We start from the raw sequence: 23743 nt of genomic DNA on the forward strand, positions 1-23743 counted from the left end.
AGATACTTACTACTGTGTAACCTTATCGTAGGGAATCGGTCGTAGGACGTGAGGGAAGTTAGCTCAAGGAATCACAAATACCATCACGCATCATTATGAGTATTCATGGCCCCTATTTTCGGTTTTTACGTTTTGTGGTGGAAAAGCATGTCCTAAATTATTTATGTTCATTATATTTATTTTGACTCATATAAACATGGTTGCTATATTTTGCATGTATGTGTATGTTACTTTAATTCATGAGGACTGTATCGCGGTTAAGTCCCTGGATTCATTTGACACAACCCATTAACTCTTTTGAGCCCATGGTCATTATGGATATCGCTATTAGGAGGTAGACAACTCCTCTCTCGCACGATTCGCGGAGTGCATTTTACCATTTTATTCACTATGTTTGCGATGCACATAGTAGTAAATAGGCCATGATTCGGTCATTAGGCTTTGGATGTGAACTCATGGATGCAATCTTTATGCACATACGAAACTTGTATACTTATTTTAGCAACGGAACTTGTATACTTATTTTAGCAACGATACTTTTATACTCATTTTGGCAACGAAACTTGTATACTTATTTTAGCAACGAAACTTGTATACTTATTTTAGCAACGAAACTTGTATATTGAGTTTAGCAGCAAAACTTGTATACTCATTTTTGCAACGAAACTTAAAATACTTAATTTAGCAACGAAACTTAAAATACTTATTTTAGCAACGAAACTTGTATACTCATTTTAGCAACGAAACTTGTATATTAATTTTAGCAACAAAACTTGTATACTCATTTTAGCAATGAAACTTTTATACTCATTTTAGCAACGAAACTTGTTTACTCGTTTTAGCAACGAACTTTATTTCCCATGAGAATATGAACTTTGCATCTGATTTTGCCAACTTACTTTATTTCTCATGATAACAACGAACTTTGTTTATGCAAAATTATTTACTCTTTTAGCAATGTAAATTTATTTATGAAACCAATATTTTTGTAAAACTGTGAACTCACCAACTATTTTTATAGTTGACGCTCGTTTCCCATGCTTTTTCAGGAATCATCGAGTAGGTGGCAGATAGAGACATATCACTTGTAGGAGCATTCGCATGTGTGATTCTTTTTATACGTTGTAATTACTTTTAAAAGTTGTTCAAACTTATTGTAAATTGTAAAGCTTTTAATACTATGCTTCGTTTTGTCTTTTAACTTTTGCTATGAGACTTGTTTTATTGTCGCGTCCGGTGTTTCCGCTTTAGCGGGGTGTGACAGAAATGGTATCAGAGCCGAAGGTTATAGAGAATGTCGGTTTTCCTTTGGAGAACCACAACTATAGTCAAAAAAATTTAAAACATTTTTAAAAGGCTAAACATACTACTGGTATAACTAATTCAAGTATGCATTATTGGACTTTAATTTAGTATAACCTGTCCAACTATGCTTAATCAAGGAAATTAATGTGAGGCTGGAAACGGTTATAATAGCAATATGTTCAAAATGATTTTCAACTTAAATTTTGAAAAACAAAAATTTTCGGTGTGCGTATGGTCATTGCATATTATAGACATTCATCTAGGTATACATAGAAACTAAGTTCACTTTTACCACAATGCATTATTGAGAAATATTCTTATCCCTTATCAAGTACTAGGCTAACCAGTTAGGTTATATCACTAGCCACTCTAGGTGCAATCCACTTAGTACTGAGAATGAGTATTCCTCGGTAATTATTGAATTTCGATGTAAGTTTAGTAGCTAGGGAGCAACTAGTAATAATCTTAAGCCGAAACCAATGTCAATTATACCTCAATATCGCTTCATCGTCTTTATACTATGGTTACAAGTAGGAAAAGCATTCTGATAGCGATACAGATAACAATTGGAGCATCACGTTAGAAAGTAGATCAGTCGCCACAAGTAGTCACTTGGATACCATTGGCGAGCATCCCTGGTATGACTCACGAGGAGGCACGGAAGTTCAGCCCATTTCTACCAATAGATGAGACTTCTCTTCGACGCTACGAATTTAACTTTAGGTTGTTTCTACCTTGAGCTTAAAACTTAACATAGGATATCTCTTTGACCCAAAGCCTTATCTTTGGTGTGACAACCGTCAAATTCAAGTCAAAGTCAAAGTCAAAGTCAACAAGTCAAACCGGTCAAAATTAACTAGTACTTGTATGTTAAAAGTTATTCTATGTATAAAAATGTGCATCTTTATGTCAAAAATTCAAGTGTCTCGAAGAATCTATGTGTTAACAATGTAAAAACCTTAAAAAGGGAGTTAAACGCATCAAAACACGACTAAGGACCCTTTCGGGGACTTAAAACGATCATTAACGAAGCATAAAGGGGTTCGCGAACCTTGCATTTGCGAGATTATGCGATAATAATGGCTAAGGTTAAATCTCTCCCAAATCTCTCCAAGTATGTGAAATCTTTCCCAAATCTCTCCAAGTATGAGAAATCTCTCCCAAATCTCTCCAAGCATGTGAAATCTCTCCCAAATCCCTCTAAGTATGTGAAATCTCTCCAAGTATGTGAAATCTCTCCCAAATCTCTCCAAGTATGAGAAATCTCTCCCAAATCTCTCCAAGCATGTGAAATCTCTCCCAAATCTCTCTAAGTATGTGAAATCTCTCCAAGCATGTGAAATCTCTCCCAAATCTCTCCAAGTATGTGAAATCTCTCCCAAATCTCTCCAAGCATGTGAAATCTCTCCCAAATCTCTCTAAGTATGTGAAATCTCTCCAAGAATGTGAAATCTCTCCCAAATCTCTCCAAGTATGTGAAATCTCTCCCAAATCTCTCCAAGTATGTGAAATCTCTCAAAGTATGTGAAATCTCTCCCAAAATCTCTCTCGAACTTTTTATAGTCATCCGGGTCATCCCGACCCTTAACTTGGTCAAAAATCACGCAAAACGGAAAGATTTCTCGAAAAACAGCTATATAGGACCGAAACCCCTCTTAGGAACCGAAACTCCTCTTAGGAACCGAAACCCTCTTAGGAGCCGAACCTCTTATGAGCCGAAAGTGTCAAAAACATCTCGGACCGAAACCTCAGCAGACCGAAGCTCAGCAGCGAGGACTGAACTTCGGCTCCCATGCGAGACCCTCGCACCCCCTCCCCCACTTCGGACCTTCGGTCTTCCCTCCTACTCTCGGTTCCCTCTCGGTTCTCACACTCCTAAGAGCCGAACCTCGTAGGTTCGGTCCCTATTGTCCGGTTTTCGACTACTTTCGCCTCCTAAGCCCGTTTTTGACGTTTTTGACGGGATTTTTTCACCAAATTCATATTTTTATCATTTTTAACCCCCAGAACTATTATTTTAATTATTTTTCAAGGATTTATTAATTATAAATCATTATTTTACAATAAGAAGAGTATTCTACACCATAAGTGGGTCAAGTGTGCCCACTTGCCTCCTATGTGTCACTTTCTCATTGGTCCAACTTTATCCACATCACACAAACCAAGGCAAACATCCCTTCACCCTAGTCACTTGCTCCAGCAACCCTCCATATAAGAAAATGCCTGCGATTCCCTTGATCTTTTACTTCACCATCAAAATTATACACTTCTTAAACCATCAAGAGGGCCTCTTTTCTCTCAACTTTCAGCCACACTTTTGATGTATTCTTGAGTCATTTATTCACTTATTGGTAAGTATTTCCTTCTAACTCAAGTGTTATTATATGTTTTCATAACACTCTTGGATTAACGACTCATATCTTCACACCAAAAATCGTTCTTAGGATCATCCAAAACTTCGTGTGTTCATCAAGTGATCTAGACTTGAAACTCATCATCTTCAACCTTACACTCTTCAAGAAATCACTCAAGGTGAGTTCATACCCCTACATTTTCTAGTTTTCTTCAGTTTTCAGGGGGGGGGGGGGGAATACAAGTTAAAACACCAAAACATATTCAAAACTCAACTTGACAGCTTACAACAGAAAAGTTGTGACCTGTTCACGAACTGTTTTACCCAACTTAAACTTAATATCTTTCAAAACTGTATAATATGCAAATAGTTCAGGTTTTTACCTTTAAAATAACTACTTGCACATCTCCATATGATTTTTCTACGATTTATGGTGATTTTTACAAAACTGCGTTTCATTTCAGAAATGAATTCGGACCAGTCTGTGATTATGAACACTTTCACATAAATTAGAGACTTCTAAAAATCATAATAAAAATTATGAGTAAACTAGAAACATTTTCTAAACTCTCAGAGTTTACGGAGTTAGTTTTCGATTTCGTATGATTTTTCTATGATGATTTCAAAACAGTGCAGAAAGCATAAAAACTAGTTACATAGTTTACCATATTAACAACACTTTGTAGTATGTTGAGCAAAGTGCATAATGATAAGTTTCTCAATGTTTTGATGCATTCTTGTTAGTTTATCATCATGAACAGAAATTAGTCACTCATGTTAAGGTTTTTCCTCCATTCATTTCGAACACATATAATAAACTACATTAAGTATAGTTTACGAATTTTCGATAAAAGCATACTACATGGAAAAGGTTTTACTCTCAAAACAAATGAGTTTTTCATATACTACTTGATAAACTATAATAGTAATAATTTATGGATTTATATCACAAATGTATTTTCATAAAAGGTGATTTCACTTCCTCCACGGAAGAGGTTTTATACTCAAAACTATATGTAAACTAGTTAACGTAAGTTGTGAGACATTCTCCGTCGGGGTACTCTTAAGTACCATATAAAATCCTGAATTAGTTATAATCAGAGTCTCTTGTAGGGAGAGCGTGATAATTGTGTATAGATCTATATTGGGATTGAGAATCCACACCCACGCTGCTTGCATAAGTCCGATCGGCCGATCGGGGGTGACAAGTGTCATTTCGATTCCGACGCCTGAAGAACGTCGCAAGCAGGTTATTCTGTCGTAGTATGGTTATAGCGACTCACATAGGGAGTTAACAATCTTTCAAGTTTACATGAAAAATTCTACTTTGAAAAGGGGTTTTACTTCTAAATTAAACGAGTTTATGCCGATTTAAACTTGCATGAATTACTCTAAATATGAAAAAATACTTGTAGATTCTCGGTCTTGACGCTTAAGGCTACATGACTTTTTATAAGGAAAATATTGGATTTTCTTTGGAAACACATTCCCATTATGAACATTATAAGCACAAAACACACACATACTCTATGTCTTAACAATTAGGACTACATGACTTTTATAAGGAAAATATTGGATTTTCTTTGGAAACATATTTCTATCAAAACTACATTTCATCTAGAATTGTTAGACTTTAGCTATAATTGCTAAGTGTATATGCTAGAGTTATATAAGAATCTAGTCGAAATCGACCTAGAATTGGTGGGCCCGCCTTACTTCCTGTTCCTTGTTTGGTTGTGGACCTAGGGCAGACCCATTATATTCGACGGTTTATTTAAATTAAACTTTATATAACTTATATACACTGGGTGATTATAGAAGGAATCTACGGGTCTTTCTAGGGTACATTATTGCATAACGTAGGAAAATATTAAATTTTCTAGAATCATATTCTATCGCTTTCTACAAGGAAAACGACTTCTTTCTCAAATAAAACTCTTATGAACTCACCAACTTAATTGTTGACGCTTTTTCAAACTACTTGTATTCTCAGGAATTCAGTGAAACAGGAAATCAACCGCTTTTGAGGATGGGACGTTAAATCGCCAAACATTTCATTTTTGTCATCATAAGTGTAATTGATTGGAAACAAGTAAACACATACTATTGTATAACTTTTTCAATTATATTTATGATGGTTGTATTTACTTTGGGCACTATTATACTCGTTGTTGTGATAATATACATGAAGTCCTCCACCCCCGGACGTTTCCGCCATCCTTGGTTTGGGGGTGTGACATTTGGTGATTCTTACCCTACAATCTTTACTTTGTATTAAAGCACAAACCATCCCCTTTACGGCAAAATTTACAACTCTTAGTTCAAGACCCCCCAAATGCACTAGTGATCTTCTCAAATATTCCATCATCTTACACTTTCCAAATTACTAACATGTTTCATACACAAACCTTCAACCTTAAATTTTCACACCCGTTCAAACATCACACAACTTCGTTGTACGAATCTTTCCTATAATGTCGAATCCTCATTTCTCGCTTATCGTTTTCATACATTTGTTTGAGTCCATACTGGCGTTACAGACATTTCCATCGTTATCAAGGACGTATCCTCTTACGCCACATGCTAAACCTATAACTTAACCCTTAACCCCCACAAAAGGACGCGAAACTGCCTCTACACTATACATGAAGTCCTCCACCCCCGGACGTTTCCGCCATCCTTGGTTTGGGGGTGTGACAGATTGGTATCAGAGCATTGTTTATAGTGAACTAAGTATATCGAACCACATAAGATATACAAACGATAAATGCATTGGGACTTAAGTCTCTGATTTAAACATTTTCAAATAACTATACTTTTAGAAATAAATAGTTTCTTGTTAAAAGTATAAGTACATACATGCATACCGGTTTAGTGCCACGTCTAAGGAAAACACAAAAGTTAAAAATAGAGGAGCTGTGCAATGTGAATATGCCCTGGGATATGCAATCAAGTCTGGGAGGAATATAGCCTGATCAACTATATTCGTCCGAGAAGTGACTAGTATGTGCCGGGGGATAGTCATAGTGGACAACGAGTCTATCAAATTACCAACACCCATACCAGAAAATCGTTAACAACCAAACATAACATTTAAAATACTATAGGAGTATTTTGTGGTAGTATAACTTATGTGAAAACTAAACTGATTCTTGCTAGTAGGTCTACAATCACTAAATGGATACGCTAAAGTTATATATAACCTAGATATGTAACTAGTATGCACCATGTCATCATAAAAGTAAATAAAGAGGATCAAACCCTATAAGTAATTCTAGGAATATAATTATTATATGCCTCTTACCTCACCCCTATTCTCGCACGGACACCATGACAAGATCTTACTTACCGGGAGACCCCTACTTTCCGAACCCGGAAAGTTAGTGGGTGATGAGGAAAAGAGTCGAAGATGGAGCCAGAGGTCGACAACTCTCCTTACATAGCCAGGGCTCTCGCGAACCGCCACGACTACATCGAACCTGTGCCCCGTTGGGCAGCATTGATCAAGGGATGGAGTCGCCATCAGCAACAGCAATCGCCATTTGGGGACGAATTGTCGAGAGTAAAGTTCATTTTACTCACAAGACCTGGTAGATTAGGCCTATGAGTATGCGTTGGTGTTACTCCCCTCCATGTGTAGGCCCGACCCCGCGAGTTAGTGATTACACTAGTCGAGAGATTTGTTTGCGGTCCAAACCTTTCCTTGCAATAATGTGGTGTAGACCTGCATCAGGCTCAAAACCTTTCTCTAAAAGCTAAATATACTAGAATCATACAAATGAAAGGGGCATGCGTATTATTTTCATTGGGAGCAATACTACTAAGAATTCATAAGTTTATTATATATAGACTCTCGTTATGAATTGTTTTCAAAAGACACCAAAAACATTGGAACTCGATACACTCAGAACTAAGATAAACTGAGTGAGATGACTCCTGACGTATAAACCCTTATTCAATACTCATTATCATTTCTTCTTTTTAAACCTCATGGTTGAAAGGTGCCTTTCCATAGACCTATAGGGTGCGGTCATACCAGCACTAATGCACCGAATCCCATCAGAACTCCTCAACCAAGTGTGTTTCGACAAACCTAATCCTAGGATGGGAAAAACTTAACGCCCGTACAAAACCTACTTCTACCCACTACCATAAACTCCGTCTCCGGAACGTTAGCAGAAAAATCAAGACTAGTTCAGTAAATTGCGAAATTTATATATGTGTATATAAATGATAAGGGTATAATTAGAATCATCCCCACTCACGAAATCGTTTCTCCACATGCAACAGAGTTACGTCTTCACAAGAAGGTAACCAGCCAACAAGCAAGGCAACAATCCTGCAGATAGACTCTGCTACTTTTCAAGATGCGGTCACGGCAGCCGTGACAGCTGTCATGGCGCAACTCAATACTAACAACGCCAGCAGAGATGAAGGCGGTGTTGACAATTCTAACCGCAGTAACAGTCAAGAACACCAGCGGGTGCCTACCCACGAGGACGCCTCAGACCACAAACCTAAGAACAAGAAACGAAAATTTTGGGACAAAAAGGAGTGCAACCTATCTCAAAAACGCGCTAAAGGACAACAATCCGTGGTTGCCCCTGTAATTACAACATCAGTCCCGACTCATGCCTCGACACTAGCCACAACGTCTGTCACTCAAGTACCGGTCAGACAATATATGGGAACACTTCCAAAGTGTAACAAGTGTGACTACCATCACAATGGAGTTTGTCGGGTGTTTCACTGTAAAAACTGTAACAAGAACGGACATATTGCCCGTTTCTGCAGGACCCAGACCCATCACATCGCTTCAATCACCAATATCAGTGTAAGTCCAGTATGCTACCTATGCGGTGAAACGGGACACTTCAAGAGGGACTGTCCAACTGAGAGGAATGACGGAGGAGCAGGAGGAGTGTGACAACCAAACCAGCAGGAGCAACACGGAACCTTATTAGGAATTTTGTAATGTTTCCAACAACAAAAACGTTTAAGTACCATATGTTTGTAATGAAATTGGTATGTTGCTAAAATTACCGTATATCAAAAAGTAGTTAAAAATACTCTCTCGTTCAATCAAATCAAAGACACTTATATATGATCTTAGGATCATTACCAGTAAGCTGGGATAACTTGGTATATACATCAAGGTTAATTATAATCAAAATACTAAAGACTTAAAGCGAATAATTCCGTCTTAACTCCTATTCCATGTCTAGTAGTGAGATTAGGGTAGAGCCACCCACTCGACGGGTTCATCAATACCAATTTACATGCGACTTACGTATACCGATCGATCATAGAATGATCGGTCGGGGATCAAGATATAAGGAATCACTACTAGTATTCAGAACACACTTACTACCAGTGCTAGCTGTTGTGGTATGAATCATTTGCAGTAACAATAACACCGATCAAAACGGAGCACACTAACAAGAATCACATGATACTTCATCTCCCTAATGAATAATTCGTACGAATACAACCTAACACATGTGTTACTAAAAAGATCTGTTGTCATCATTCGATGTCGATTGGTATAGTCCTCACTTTCCCGATTACACGGCTACGAAAAGACCCTTCACCTAACCTCGAAACCCTCGTCTCTTATAAACGCAAATCTGACACGGATCTCCGGGCCATCTCTCGCTTTGAAACCTCAAAACACTCACCAGAGGAGTATTACACTTTCCGCACCTTTTCAAATTATTCCTAGTAAACCCTTCGAGAATATCACACGTATAACAGGACAAGAGCAAGCACAGAAGCTTGAGATGAATACAGTTAGTCTATCACTATGAAGTGTATACGCGAGGATAATATATAATTAAGATTCTATGGACATTGGATGTGTGTTTCCGCCCTATTTCCTGTTCCTTGTCTGGTTGTGGACTTGGGGCGGAGTCACCCATCCAACTGTCTTACCAATCCTAATTACATACGACCTCTATACGCAAGTTAAAGATAGAGGGACCAGGTACGAGTCCTACCATGAACTTCGGGACAAGGCTACCCAGGAGTGCGAATGAACGTCCTACCATCCGAATAAGTCTAGTCTCGAAAACCGAACCCATATGCTCCCTACCGACCTAATCAAATGAGAAACACTAAAGCAGACCTTATGCAGCGCTCCGAGGGGAAGTATTACTTACGACTTAGTATAATTCGAGAAAGGCTGAAAGCATCTCAAAGCCGACAAAAGAACTACACAGATAAGCGACGCAAACCCTCGGAATTGCGGGTTGGTGACCGAGTTCTACCGAAGGCCTCGCCATTCAAAAGAATGATATGTTTCGGTAAACAAGGGAAACTAAATCCAAGGTACAGAGGACCATTCGAAATCCTTGCCAGGATTGGCTCAGTAGCATACAAACTCCGACTTCCCCAAGAACCTAATAATGTACATCCAACCATCCACGCGTCAAATTTAAAGAAAGGTATGTCCGACGAGACTCTTGTGATACCTCCCGACGAAACCAAAGACGTATCCCTGTTGGGAAGATCTGTTGGATCGTGAAACAAGGACCCGAGTTCACCTGAGAACGCGAAGGCCAAATAAAGCAAAAATACCCTCATCTATTCCCCAACCCTTGATGTCCCACTCAAATACAAATTTCGGGACGAAATTCCTTCTAACGGGGGGATAATGTGACAACCGTCAAATTCAAGTCAAAGTCAAAGTCAAAGTCAACAAGTCAAACCGGTCAAACTTAACTAGTACTTGTATGTTAAAAGTTATTCTATGTATAAAAATATGCATCTTTATGTCAAAAATTCAAGTGTCTCGAAGAATCTATGTGTTAACAATGTAAAAACCTTAAAAAGGGAGTTAAACGCATCAAAACACGACTAAGGACCCTTTCGGGGACTTAAAACGATCATTAACGAAGCATAAAGGGGTTCGCGAACCTTGCATTTGCGAGATTATGCGATAATAATGGCTAAGGTTAAATCTCTCCCAAATCTCTCCAAGTATGTGAAATCTTTCCCAAATCTCTCGAAGTATGAGAAATCTCTCCCAAATCTCTCCAAGCATGTGAAATCTTTCCCAAATCTCTCTAAGTATGTGAAATCTCTCCAAGTATATGAAATCTCTCCCAAATCTCTCCAAGTATGAGAAATCTCTCCCAAATCTCTCCAAGCATGTGAAATCTCTCCCAAATCTCTCTAAGTATGTGAAATCTCTCCAAGCATGTGAAATCTCTCCCAAATCTCTCCAAGTATGTGAAATCTCTCCCAAATCTCTCCAAGCATGTGAAATCTCTCCCAAATCTCTCTAAGTATGTGAAATCTCTCCAAGAATGTGAAATATCTCCCAAATCTCTCCAAGTATGTGAAATCTCTCCCAAATCTCTCCAAGTATGTGAAATCTCTCCAAGTATGTGAAATCTCTCCCAAAATCTCTCTCGAACTTTTTATAGTCATCCGGGTCATCCCGACCCTTAACTTGGTCAAAAATCACGCAAAACGGAAAGATTTCTTGAAAAACAGCTATATAGGACCGAAACCCCTCTTAGGAACCGAAACCCCTCTTAGGAGCCGAACCTCTTATGAGCCGAAAGTGTCAGAAGCATCTCGGACCGAAACCTCAGCAGACCGAAGCTCAGCAGCGAGGACCGAACTTCGGCTCCCATGCGAGACCCTTGCACCCCCCCCACTTCGGACCTTCGGTCTTCCCTCCTACTCTCGGTTCTCACACTCCTAAGAGCCGAACCTCGCAGGTTCGGTCCCTATTGTCCGGTTTTCGACTACTTTCGCCTCCTAAGCCCGTTTTTGACGGGATTTTTTCACCAAATTCATATTTTTATCATTTTTAACCCCCAGAACTATTATTTTAATTATTTTTCAAGGATTTATTAATTATAAATCATTATTTTACAATAAGAAGAGTATTCTACACCACAAGTGGGTCAAGTGTGCTCACTTGCCTCCTATGTGTCACTTTCTCATTGGTCCAACTTTATCCACATCACATAAACCAAGGCAAACATCCCTTCACCCTAGTCACTTGCTCCAGCAACCCTCCATATAAGAAAATGCCTGCGATTCCCTTGATCTTTTACTTCACCATCAAAATTATACACTTCTTAAACCATCAAGAGGGCCTCTTTTCTCTCAACTTTCAGCCACACTTTTGATGTATTCTTGAGTCATTTATTCACTTATTGGTAAGTATTTCCTTCTAACTCAAGTGTTATTACATGTTTTCATAACACTCTTGGATTAACGATTCATATCTTCACACCAAAAATCGTTCTTAGGATAATCCAAAACTTCGTGTTTTCATCAAGTGATCTAGACTTGAAACTCATCATCTTCAACCTTCCACTCTTCAAGAAATCACTCAAGGTGAGTTCATACCCCTACATTTTCTAGTTTTCTTCAGTTTTCAGGGGGGGGGGGGGGGGAATACAAGTTAAAACACCAAAACATATTCAAAACTCAACTTGACAGCTTACAACAGAAAAGTTATGACCTGTTCACGAACTGTTTTACCCAACTTAAACTTAATATCTTTCAAAACTGTATAATATGCAAATAGTTCAGGTTTTTACCTTTAAAATAACTACTTGCACATCTCCATATGATGTTTCTACGATTTATGGTGATTTTTACAAAACTGCGTATCATTTCAGAAACGAATTCGGACCAGTCTGTGATTATGAACACTTTCACATAAATTAGAGACTTCTAAAAATCATAATAAAAATTATGAGTAAACTAGAAACATTTTCTAAACTCTCAGAGTTTACGGAGTTAGTTTTCGATTTCGTATGATTTTTCTATGATGATTTCAAAACAGTACAGAAAGGATAAAAACTAGTTACATAGTTTACCATATTAACAACACTTTGTAGTATGTTGAGCAAAGTGCATAATGATAAGTTTCTCAATGTTTTGATGCATTCTTGTTAGTTTATCATCATGAACATAAATTAGTCACTCATGTTAAGGTGTTTCCTCCATTCATTTCGAACACATATAATAAACTACATTAAGTATAGTTTACGAATTTTCGATAAAAGCATACTACATGGAAAAGGTTTTACTCTCAAAACAAATGGGTTTTTCATATACTACTTGATAAACTATAATAGTAATAGTTTATGGATTTATATCACAAATGTATTTTCATAAAAGGTGATTTCACTTCCTCCACGGAAGAGGTTTTATACTCAAAACTATATGTAAACTAGTTAACGTAAGTTGTGAGACATTCTCCGTCGGGGTACTCTTAAGTACCATAGAAAATCCTGAATTAGTTATAATCAGAGTCTCTTGTAGGGAGAGCGTGATAATTGTGTATAGATCTATATTGGGATTGACAACCCACACCCACGCTGCTTGCATAAGTCCGATCGGCCGATCGGGGGTGACAAGTGTCATTTCGATTCCGACGCCTGAAGAACGTCGCAAGCAGGTTATTCTGTCGTAGTATGGTTATAGCGACTCACATAGGGAGTTAACAATCTTTCAAGTTTACATGAAAAATTCTACTTTGAAAAGGGGTTTTACTTCTAAATTAAACGAGTTTATGCCGATTTAAACTTGCATGAATTACTCTAAATATGGAAAAATACTTGTAGATTCTCGGTCTTGACGCTTAAGGCTACATGACTTTTTATAAGGAAAATATTGGATTTTCTTTGGAAACACATTCCCATTATGAACATTATAAGCACAAAACACACACATACTCTATGTCTTAACAATTAGGACTACATGACTTTTATAAGGAAAATATTGGATTTTCTTTGGAAACATATTTCTATCAAAACTACATTTCATCTAGAATTGTTAGACTTCAGCTATAATTGCTAAGTGTATATGCTAGAGTTATATAAGAATCTAGTCGAAATCGACCTAGAATTGGTGGGCCCGCCTTACTTCCTGTTCCTTGTTTGGTTGTGGACCTAGGGCAGACCCATTATATTCGACGGTTTATTTAAATTAAATTTTATATAACTTATATACACTGGGTGATTATAGAAGGAATCTACGGGTCTTTCTAGGGTACATTATTGCATAACATAGGAAAATATTAAATTTTCTAGAATCATATTCTATCGCTTTCTACAAGGAAAACGACTTCTTTCTCAAATAAAACTCTTATGAACTCACCAACTTAATTGTTGACGCTTTTTCAAACTACTTGTATTCTCAGGAATTCAGTGAAACAGGAAATCAACCGCTTTTGAGGATGGGACGTTAAATCGCCAAACATTTCATTTTTGTCATCATAAGTGTAATTGATTGGAAACAAGTAAACACATACTATTGTATAACTTTTTCAATTATATTTATGATGGTTGTATTTACTTTGGGCACTATTATACTCATTGTTGTGATAATATACATGAAGTCCTCCACCCCCGGACGTTTCCGTCATCCTTGGTTTGGGGGTGTGACATTTGGTGATTCTTACCCTACAATCTTTACTTTGTATTAAAGCACAAACCATCCCCTTTACGGCAAAATTTACAACTCTTAGTTCAAGACCCCCCAAATGCACTAGTGATCTTCTCAAATATTCCATCATCCTACACTTTCAAAATTACTAACATGTTTCATACACAAACCTTCAACCTTAAATTTTCACACCCGTTCAAACATCACACAACTTCGTTGTACGAATCTTTCCTATAATGTCGAATCCTCATTTCTCGCTTATCGTTTTCATACATTTGTTTGAGTCCATACTGGCGTTACAGACATTCCCATCGTTATCAAGCACGTATCCTCTTACGCCACATGCTAAACCTATAACTTAACCCTTAACCCCCACAAAAGGACGCGAAACTGCCTCTACAAAATACAACCATTTATCATGTCCTCAAATTTTGGGGAAAAGTTATCGGTACTCGCCTTATACTTGCCTTGGTATTTAGGTACGATCAACTACACTAATCCACCTATTCCTGACTTTATAATCTTCAATCAAAAACTTATTCTATTTCATTGGTTTTATCTATCATAAGTACAATAATTTGTAACCACTTCATATAACTTACTAGACCTTTCCTAACAATGTAAGCTATATTTCTCGCTAAAAGCAACAAACTTTACTTTTGACAACTTGCTTTAACTTAACACTTTTCTTCAAAACTCAATTTATCCAATGCTGGTTTTAACCTTGCTATTTCAAATCCATTTCAATGGATATATGTGCTTTATAAGGGCATAGAGACCATTTTAAACGTTACTTAACCTTTTGGCACGTTTTCGAAAAACTTAGAAACATTTTCTTTTTTAAAAGTGTTTAAACTCTATGCTATAAAACTTAAACATATGACATTGAAAGTTCATATTATGTGTAAAAGCTTCATCGGATCTTTCAAACCACTTTTGTTTTGACTCTTTTGACCACTTTCTCATTTAGACATTGTAATTTACTTTAATGTGTTTTCTCAAAATCCAACATGATATTTCTGCAAATTTCTACTTCAAACATGTTTATAAGACATCTCTAATTCTTACATTTCAAACATACCTCATTTGTACACTTTGCTTCACTATAGTTTTATAATCTATAAAGTTTTTAAAATTTACAGTATTGCAAAAACTTAGTGTTCACTTTTATACTTCCAGTGATGCACTTTCAACAATGTACAACTATTCTTCTAAATATGTTGAGTCTTTACCTTCTTCGTTTTAACCATTCTTGGACTCCAGTCTAAAAGGTCAAAACTGTCAGATTTTCAATTACCAGTTTTAGTGTTTCTTCTTTTTCACAAATGGAGTTTAACTTAATAGATAACTCATTAATTTTTAGCAAACACTTTAAAAATTCCACATGTCTATTTAATCATCAACATACATCAAAGATTGAAGTTTGAAATATATCTCAACTTAGTTTTAAATCTACCTATAGGTATTGTTCTTATAATTTTAACAATAGCAATCATTGCTGCTACTACCATCGTTTTCTTTCCCCCGCACTTGAATTCTTGATCACTATGTGATTTGAGATCTCACACACTCATAATAATAACATAATGCATGGTCTAAATTTGTTCTGGTCTAATCTACTTCCCTTAGTACCATATTCGTACACATACAGACTATAAGTCTACCTTTTCGTTTTGAGCTATTAATACATGTATAGTCATGAGGAATAATTTTGACTTGGTCAACCTTGATATATTCAACTACACCTCTTATCATATACAATTTTCTTTTATTATGAAATCTACCGTAAATGAGTAATCCTTATTTTCATTGTTCTTTTGTTCAAAATTTAGAAATTTGATTAAAAGTGCAATTTTCATTGTATTTCCCTTACAATTAATACACAAGGTGACTACCCTTGTTCTTATCATTTTTCTAAATCTAGAAAATACATGTGAATAATACATTTTCTTATGTTTCTTCTTTTCTTTAAAAACATAAAAAGTTTTAAATGTTACGATTATCTATCTTTCAAATAATTGTTTTTTGTAGAATCACTAAATTAGTAATGCACTATTTTCAATGATCGACATTTTTACACATTTTTTTAAAGTAGCATTCTACTTTTGTAATTTCCCGTGAGTTCCTAAACTCTCAAACTTGTTTTTATAAATACCCCGGCTCCTCGTAAACTTGTATTTGTCTTGATGTAAACAATTAAACAAATTTTCAAAAGAGTAATCTAAACATTTTTGTATAAATTCTCTTATTGACGACTTAAACCTTTAACCTTAATAAATATCTTTATTATTTTACTACTTCGATTGATCGCTACACATGTATCTTCATTCTCAAGGAATTATTACACATTTTGGTAACAGTGATATTTCTTATCATTTCTAAACACTCCTAATGCTATCTAGACAATGTGACTTTATTTATCATAAACTTTCATTTCCTCCATTTGCAACGATGACTCTCTAAATATATATATTTTCTACAAATATGGTTCTAGTATAGTAAGAGTAATTGTAGTAGTAAATATAGCATCGAAGATCCTCGGTCATTTCGTAATTTATTGTGTAGAAGACACTTGGATAGTCTTTACATTTGAAATGCACAAAAACATCGTTGCCTATCCTTAGTACGTATCCTTAGGAACTTACCCTTGATTTCTTTTCTTTCATTCGTGCTACCTCTTCCCATTTCAGAATATATCTGTTCCAGATTTAGTAGCCAACCTGGAAGTGAGGAAATAGTCCCTAATCTCTTCTTTATTAGGAGGCGAATTTATTGTTAGTGCTGATTTAGAATGCAACTTAAGGATCAATGCGAACTTAGCACTTAATGTAGTTGGTGCTTCAACAAAACTTATAACGCTCTCTTAATTCAGAGAATCTATAACTATATAATCTTTTTTCGGCTACGTCGCCATGATTGGATCATGATTCCCATGATCCTAATTTCCTACTATCTAGACTATAGAACTCGAATTGGGGAAAATACTAACATGATTATAACTAAAGGATTTGTCTCTCACTTGATGAATTAATCCAATATGATCATAAGGTTCTTCAAGTCACCAACTCTCCAACTATACACATGTATTCGGCTAAGTTCTAAGTGAATATGATACCAGTTGAATTTCGGGACGAAATTCTTTCAACTAGAGGAGACTGTGACAACCGTCAAAATTTGAGTCAGTTCTAGACTTGTCTAAACTTAGTTGCATGTATAGGCACGACACATACTAGACTTAGTTACTAGAAGCTAATTTATAACCTACTAGAAACTTAGAAACAAGTAGAATCGAAGGATAGGGTACTTAGATTTCACATTGATATGTGAATTCTACAACTACTTTAACTGTAGCTACTATCCAAATTCAGGTCATTCCTTGACTTGAACATCTTTGCATGAATAATGTAGACATATCATGCACATGATCTAGTAGTATAAATTAGATCCGAGTCTCGTAGGAACTTAAGTCAAAGTTGAAACTATGACTAGTATACTTGGTTCTTCAATTTCACTTGAATTTCGAAACCACTACATAGAAATGCCAATAAACCGACAAAAATGAATTACAACCATTATTTATAACTATAAAAGAGTTATAAGACTCAAAAATAATTTGATATCTCCAAAATTCAATCTATCTAGATATCCAAAATTTAGCAAAATCCGAATAACCCTAAAAGCCCTAAAAACTCAAATTTATAAACTTTAACACCTAAAACTCCACAAATTCTGTTATGAACTATATAATATCAATTTAAAATGACTAAATTCAGGAAAATATAATCAAGGAAAAAAATTAAGACATTAACATTTACCCTTAATTTATAAGTCAAAAATCAAGGTTTTGTGAATAAAAACTAGGTTAAGTTGCACATTTTATAAAAAAAATTGATATTTTTATAAAAGAGTTGAACTTTATAAAACTGGAAGAGAAGGAAACCCTCTCTTATCCCCTCAATTTCGTTCTCTCTCTCTCTCTCTACCACTAACACTCTTTCCAAAGTAGTGATCATTTAAGCCATTCTTACACTCCACCTCTTATTTCTCCCAACACTTCATCATCATCACCACTCAAACTCTATCTAATCTTTGTCTTCCTCTCATGCATGAAAGTTTCTAGAAAATATAAGTCTCATGACACTCAAAAAGTTCATCATCAAGTGTTGTTCTTGAGGTAGTCACAAAAACCTTCATTCTCCCTTCACTTTTCCTTCATAACTTTGTGTGTTCATGCACATTTTTCTACTTCTACACCATTCTATGGATGGATTATGAATCAGTTCATAACCATGATTTTCATGATGATGGTGGTAGTATTTCATCCAAATACAACATGCATGTTGCAAATGGTGAAGTCCCATAACCAAAACCTAAGTCTTTCAAAAACGAATTTTGAATATTTCAAACTCATGCATGGTCTACAAACCAACATGCATGGGACGTTCCATGAAGTTTCATGCATTTCTATGACTATTTTCTTTTGATTTCAAATTCATTGTTTTTGAAGAGAAATAAATAGTAAAATACAATACAGTTATGAATGTCAAAAACCATATTTAATAATTTTTTCATCTTGTAGAAATCATAACGACTTCATGCAAAAATTTACAGATTTTTCCATGACGATTTCATATTTTTCCCGATTTAATGAATATTTAAGGGATTAAACTGATAACAAATAGGTACACTTACCCAAAAATTATAAAACTTCATATTACGTTATTCTATTTATTAGAATAAATAAAGAAAAAATAGTTACGTTATTCTAAAAATCACAAAAAATCATTATAACATATTCTATTAGATTTTACACACAAATAAAAATTTTGGGAAATTTTCTAAACTGTTTGATATTTATTTGTATTTTTAATAGAATAAATACACAAAAATCATAATAACAAGTTAAGTTGTTCAAAAATAAATTTTGATATTTTTAGCAGTTTGTGTATATCAAATAACAATTGTACAAGATTTTTAAAGAATTATAAAATTTGTTTACTATTTATGTTATATTTCTCTCAATTAATACACATAAATCATGAAAACTAGATTCTACTATATGAAAACTACTTTTGATATTATTCCCAACTTATATATATATATATATATATATATATATACATATATATATATATATATATATATATATATATATATATATATATATATATATTGTATAACAGTTGTATGAAAATATTGATAGTTATTATTAACTGTTTACTATTATTCCATGAATTTGTGATAATTCTAGTGGTTAAATATGGGGAAAATAGCTATACATATCGAACACTCATGAAACCTTTTCTGGAAGTCTTTGACTTCAACTAGAACATAAATACAAAGTTGTGTGATTTATAATTACTATTTTCTATTTAATTTGAATTTCTTTATGTAAAACACAATTAAATTATAAAAACCAGGTTCTGTAAATCAAAAGTGGCATTTAATAATTTTCTCAATTTAGGGATGCTGTGAAACAGTTACACGAAAAGTCTAAGAATTTTTCATGATCATTTACTATATTTCCATGATTTTGTGATTATTAAAGAATTTAAATGATGAAAAATTGTTAGACAAATAAAAAATTCAAGAAAATTTATTTTAATGTCTTTGACTTCAGTTAAAACTGAAATACAAAGTTTGGGAAATTTTATAACTTATTTGACTTAGTTTTGAATAATTAACCATTTGAAACACCTTCCAAAATGTTATAGTTACACTTCAATTGACATTGCCAAAAATGGGATTTTTCACTTAAATTTGTTATTTAACAAACGGATTCATGGAAATCTGAATTTATAGAAAAATGTTTGTAACCTATACAAAATCCAATTTTGACACAATATTGATATAATTCTATTGTAGAAATTAAGTATACTAGTGTTAGATTTTCGACAAGATACTTACTAGTGTGTAACCTTATCGTAGGGAATCGGTTATAGGACGTGAGGGAAGTTAGCTCAAGGAATCACAAATACCTTCACGCATCATTGTGAGTATTCATGACCCCTATTTTCGGTTTTTACGTTTTGGGGTGGAAAAACATGTCCTAAATTGTTTATGTTCGTTGTATTTATTTTGACTCGTATAAACTTGGTTGCTATATTTTGCATGTATGTGTATGTTACTTTAATTCATGAGGACTGTATTGCGGTTAAGTCCCTGGAATCATTTGACACAACCCATTCACTCTTTTGAGCCTATGGTCATTATGGATAGCGCTATTAGGAGGTAGACAATTCCTCACTCGTACGATTCGTGGAGTGCTTTTTACCATTTTATTCACTATGTTTGCGATACACATAGTAGTCGATAGGGCATGATTCGGTCATTAGGCTTGGATTGTGAACTCATGGATGAAATCTTTATGCAGATACGAACCTTGTATACTTATTTTACCAACGAAATTTATATACTTATTTTAGCAACGAAACTTGTATTCTTATTTTAGCAACGAAACTTGTATAGTAATTTTAACAACGAAACTTGTATACTTATTTTAGCAACGAAACTTGTATACTTATTTTAGCAACGAAACTTGTATAGTCATTTTAGCAACGAAATTTGAATACTTATTTTAGCAACGAAACTTGTATACTCATTTTAGCAACGAAACTTGTATACTCATTTTAGCAATGAAACTTGTTTACTTGTTTTAGCAACGAACTTTATTTCCCATGAGAATATGAACTTTGCATCTCATTTTGCCAACATACTTTATTTCTCATGATGACAACGAACTTTGTTTATGCAAATTATTTACTCATTTTAGCAATGTACATTTATTTATGGAAACTTCTATCAAAACTTTGATTACGATTCTTGAAACCAATAATTTTGTAAACCTCTAAACTCACCAACTACTTTTATAGTTGACGATCGTTTTACATGCTTTTTCCGGAATCATCGAGTAGGTGGCACATAGAGACATATCACTTGTAGGAGCATTCTCATGTGAGATTCTTTTTATACGTTGTAATTACTTTTAAAAGTTGTTCAAACTTATTGTAAATTGTAAAGCTTTTAATACTAGGTTGGTGTTGTCTTTTAACTTTTGCTATGAGACCCGTTGTACTATTGCGTCCCATGTTTCTGCATTAGCGGGGTGTGACACTAACCAACCCAATCTATCCTCACAAATCGTAAAGTAATGATTATTTAGAGGAATCACCCAACCCGATGAATCGTTTGAGCAACTCCTTGACTACGCAGCTAGGAGAGTCCATGGGAATTGTAAGTCATATAAGGCAACCAATGTTCAAAGATTTGATTAGTATGTTGTCCCATTTGATCTAAGTCCATGGGTTATAAGTCCATGCTAGCAACGTAACTCACTAGACTTCCTAGACTAGTCAAGTGTTGTCATCTACTCTGGTCGATGACCCATACATACTTGTCAGTTGTCTGATCTGGGCCCATAATTTCCGGTCATCCAATATAGATGAGGACTTCACTCCATTCTGATCTCACATTCTTTCCCAACTATGAGACCTAAACGATATCAAGATTAATTTGAACTAAGTAACCTTTACAAGTCTTATTCTTAAAGCTAAGGCAAGACTTATAACTAAAGGCAATTTATTTCTAATACGTAATCTAATCCAATTATCATATTTATACAATTAGCACATAGCACAAATAATATCGATAAATATTTAAGATTACTTGATAGTATTAATACTTTTTAAATTAATAATAACGATGCACTCACCTGACGAGGTGTCTGGTGATTGGTGAATCGGGCAGAGCTTTGCCTTACACCTTTTCCAAAAAACCTAGATGTACATAACGCTAAGTCTTAGTCTAATTTCATGATTTATGAACTATTATCCTAAGGGTTTAGAGTCCTCAATAGTCCCAAAGTCTACATCAAAATCCAAATAAGGAATAACCAGGTAGGATAATATTAGAGGTATGGTTCGTTTGGTATACAGAGTATACTATTTGGAAATCCGAATTTAAACACCTCACTAAATCTAGCCTAGACATCACTCCCGTAAGTAGATCAAGCAGTATAATGACTTGGAATCATTGAAAAATCTTACTTATAATTTCCTTGTAACGACATATAACTATAATTATAAATTACACAGAAGCAGAGTAAATGTATCTCACATAAAGAGGGCTATTGATGAGAACCGGGATCTAAGTGGGCAAAATGCTGACTCTGGGTCTCCTAATCAAAGGCAACTACTCAGATGAGTATTCAGGGGTGTCGCAGGGCTTCGCTGCAGAACAGAAACGAGGGAAAATGGGCTTAAAGTAGAGCAAAAGTCGATAGAATATTGACTGAAATGGTGTAAGGACGAATGAGAAAATAAGTTGCTATTTTTAGGGGTTTTTTGGGATGCGCACCACGCATGCCATAGGGCTAGCCGCGCTATTGGTCGGGACATAGTGACGTGGCGAAATGTTGGTCTGGCATGTGGCAAAAAGTGGGTGGGGATGTGTGGTCTTGTCGGCCGCGCCGTGCATACTGCTTTTCAGATTTCAAAACTGTGTAACTTCTTCATACCAACTCTGTTTGTGACGTTCTTTATATCCTCGGAAAGCTCTCGACGAGATCTACGACTATGATTTAGACTATGTTAGTTAATTTTGAATTTATATTTTTCACACATGATTAGACTGTTAAAGCCCATATAAAAAGCATAACTTTCTCATCCGGTGTCCGTTTTCGATAGACTTTCTATTGTTGGACTCCTATCAACGAGATCTTCAACTCTCAATTAGATTATTTTGGCTAAAATTTACTGTTCTAAAATTCGTTTTTTAAGCTAAATACCGATATGCCTAATCTTTGAAAAATCATAACTTCCTCTTACGAAATTATATTTTGACGTTCTCTATATGCACGCTCTCAGTTTAACGACTACCATAACTTTCGTTTAGGTTACTTAGGCAAAAAGGTAATTTATCAAAAGTTTACTTTTTACGATACGCAGAGTCGTGTTAGTTTAAACGCGAAACTTCGAAAATGCATAATTCCTCATATGAAGTCGGATTTGAACGTTCCTTATATCTCCGAAATCCTTAAATCGTATAATACAACTAGGTTAAGATTATTTATGCTAAGTAATCTTTTATCTTTGATATGTATTTTAATTTTATTTATTTTATTATTAAATACTCATATAATTTACACATAATATCATTTAAAACACGTAAGCATATAAATATATGAATAATCATTTTTTATTCATTCATATAAAGATTAAAATAATTGACCAAAGTGATTACAGACTATGAATAGTCTAGCAGGAAACATGGGTGTTACATGAGAACACCTTCTTTCTTCTACTCAATAGTGACGAAAGTTTATGTGGATTTTTCAATCATTGAAAATTATGGTAAAGTTTTGTAATGGTTAAAGGTGTTGTTTAAGTTTGAGGTGGACAAGGTGGGTTTCTTGGGTATCTCGTGGGTTGGGTGAAGTGATATATATATATATATATATATATATATATATATATATATATATATATATATATATATATATATATTGTAAACTGAAGTTAGATTATATATATAAAGAGAGAGACAAAAAAAAATAAAAAAATTATGAAAGGTAATTTTTTTTTTTACTTTTTATGAAATCTAGATAATAAAAACATTTTTAAAGGTTTATTTTATCAACATCCTTAGAGGGACCTTTAGAGCTTCAAGAAG

This window comes from Lactuca virosa, chromosome 9, assembly GCF_052849685.1.
Source record: "Lactuca virosa cultivar CGN04683 chromosome 9, Lactuca_virosa_CGN04683_v6, whole genome shotgun sequence".
NCBI lineage: Eukaryota > Viridiplantae > Streptophyta > Magnoliopsida > Asterales > Asteraceae > Lactuca > Lactuca virosa.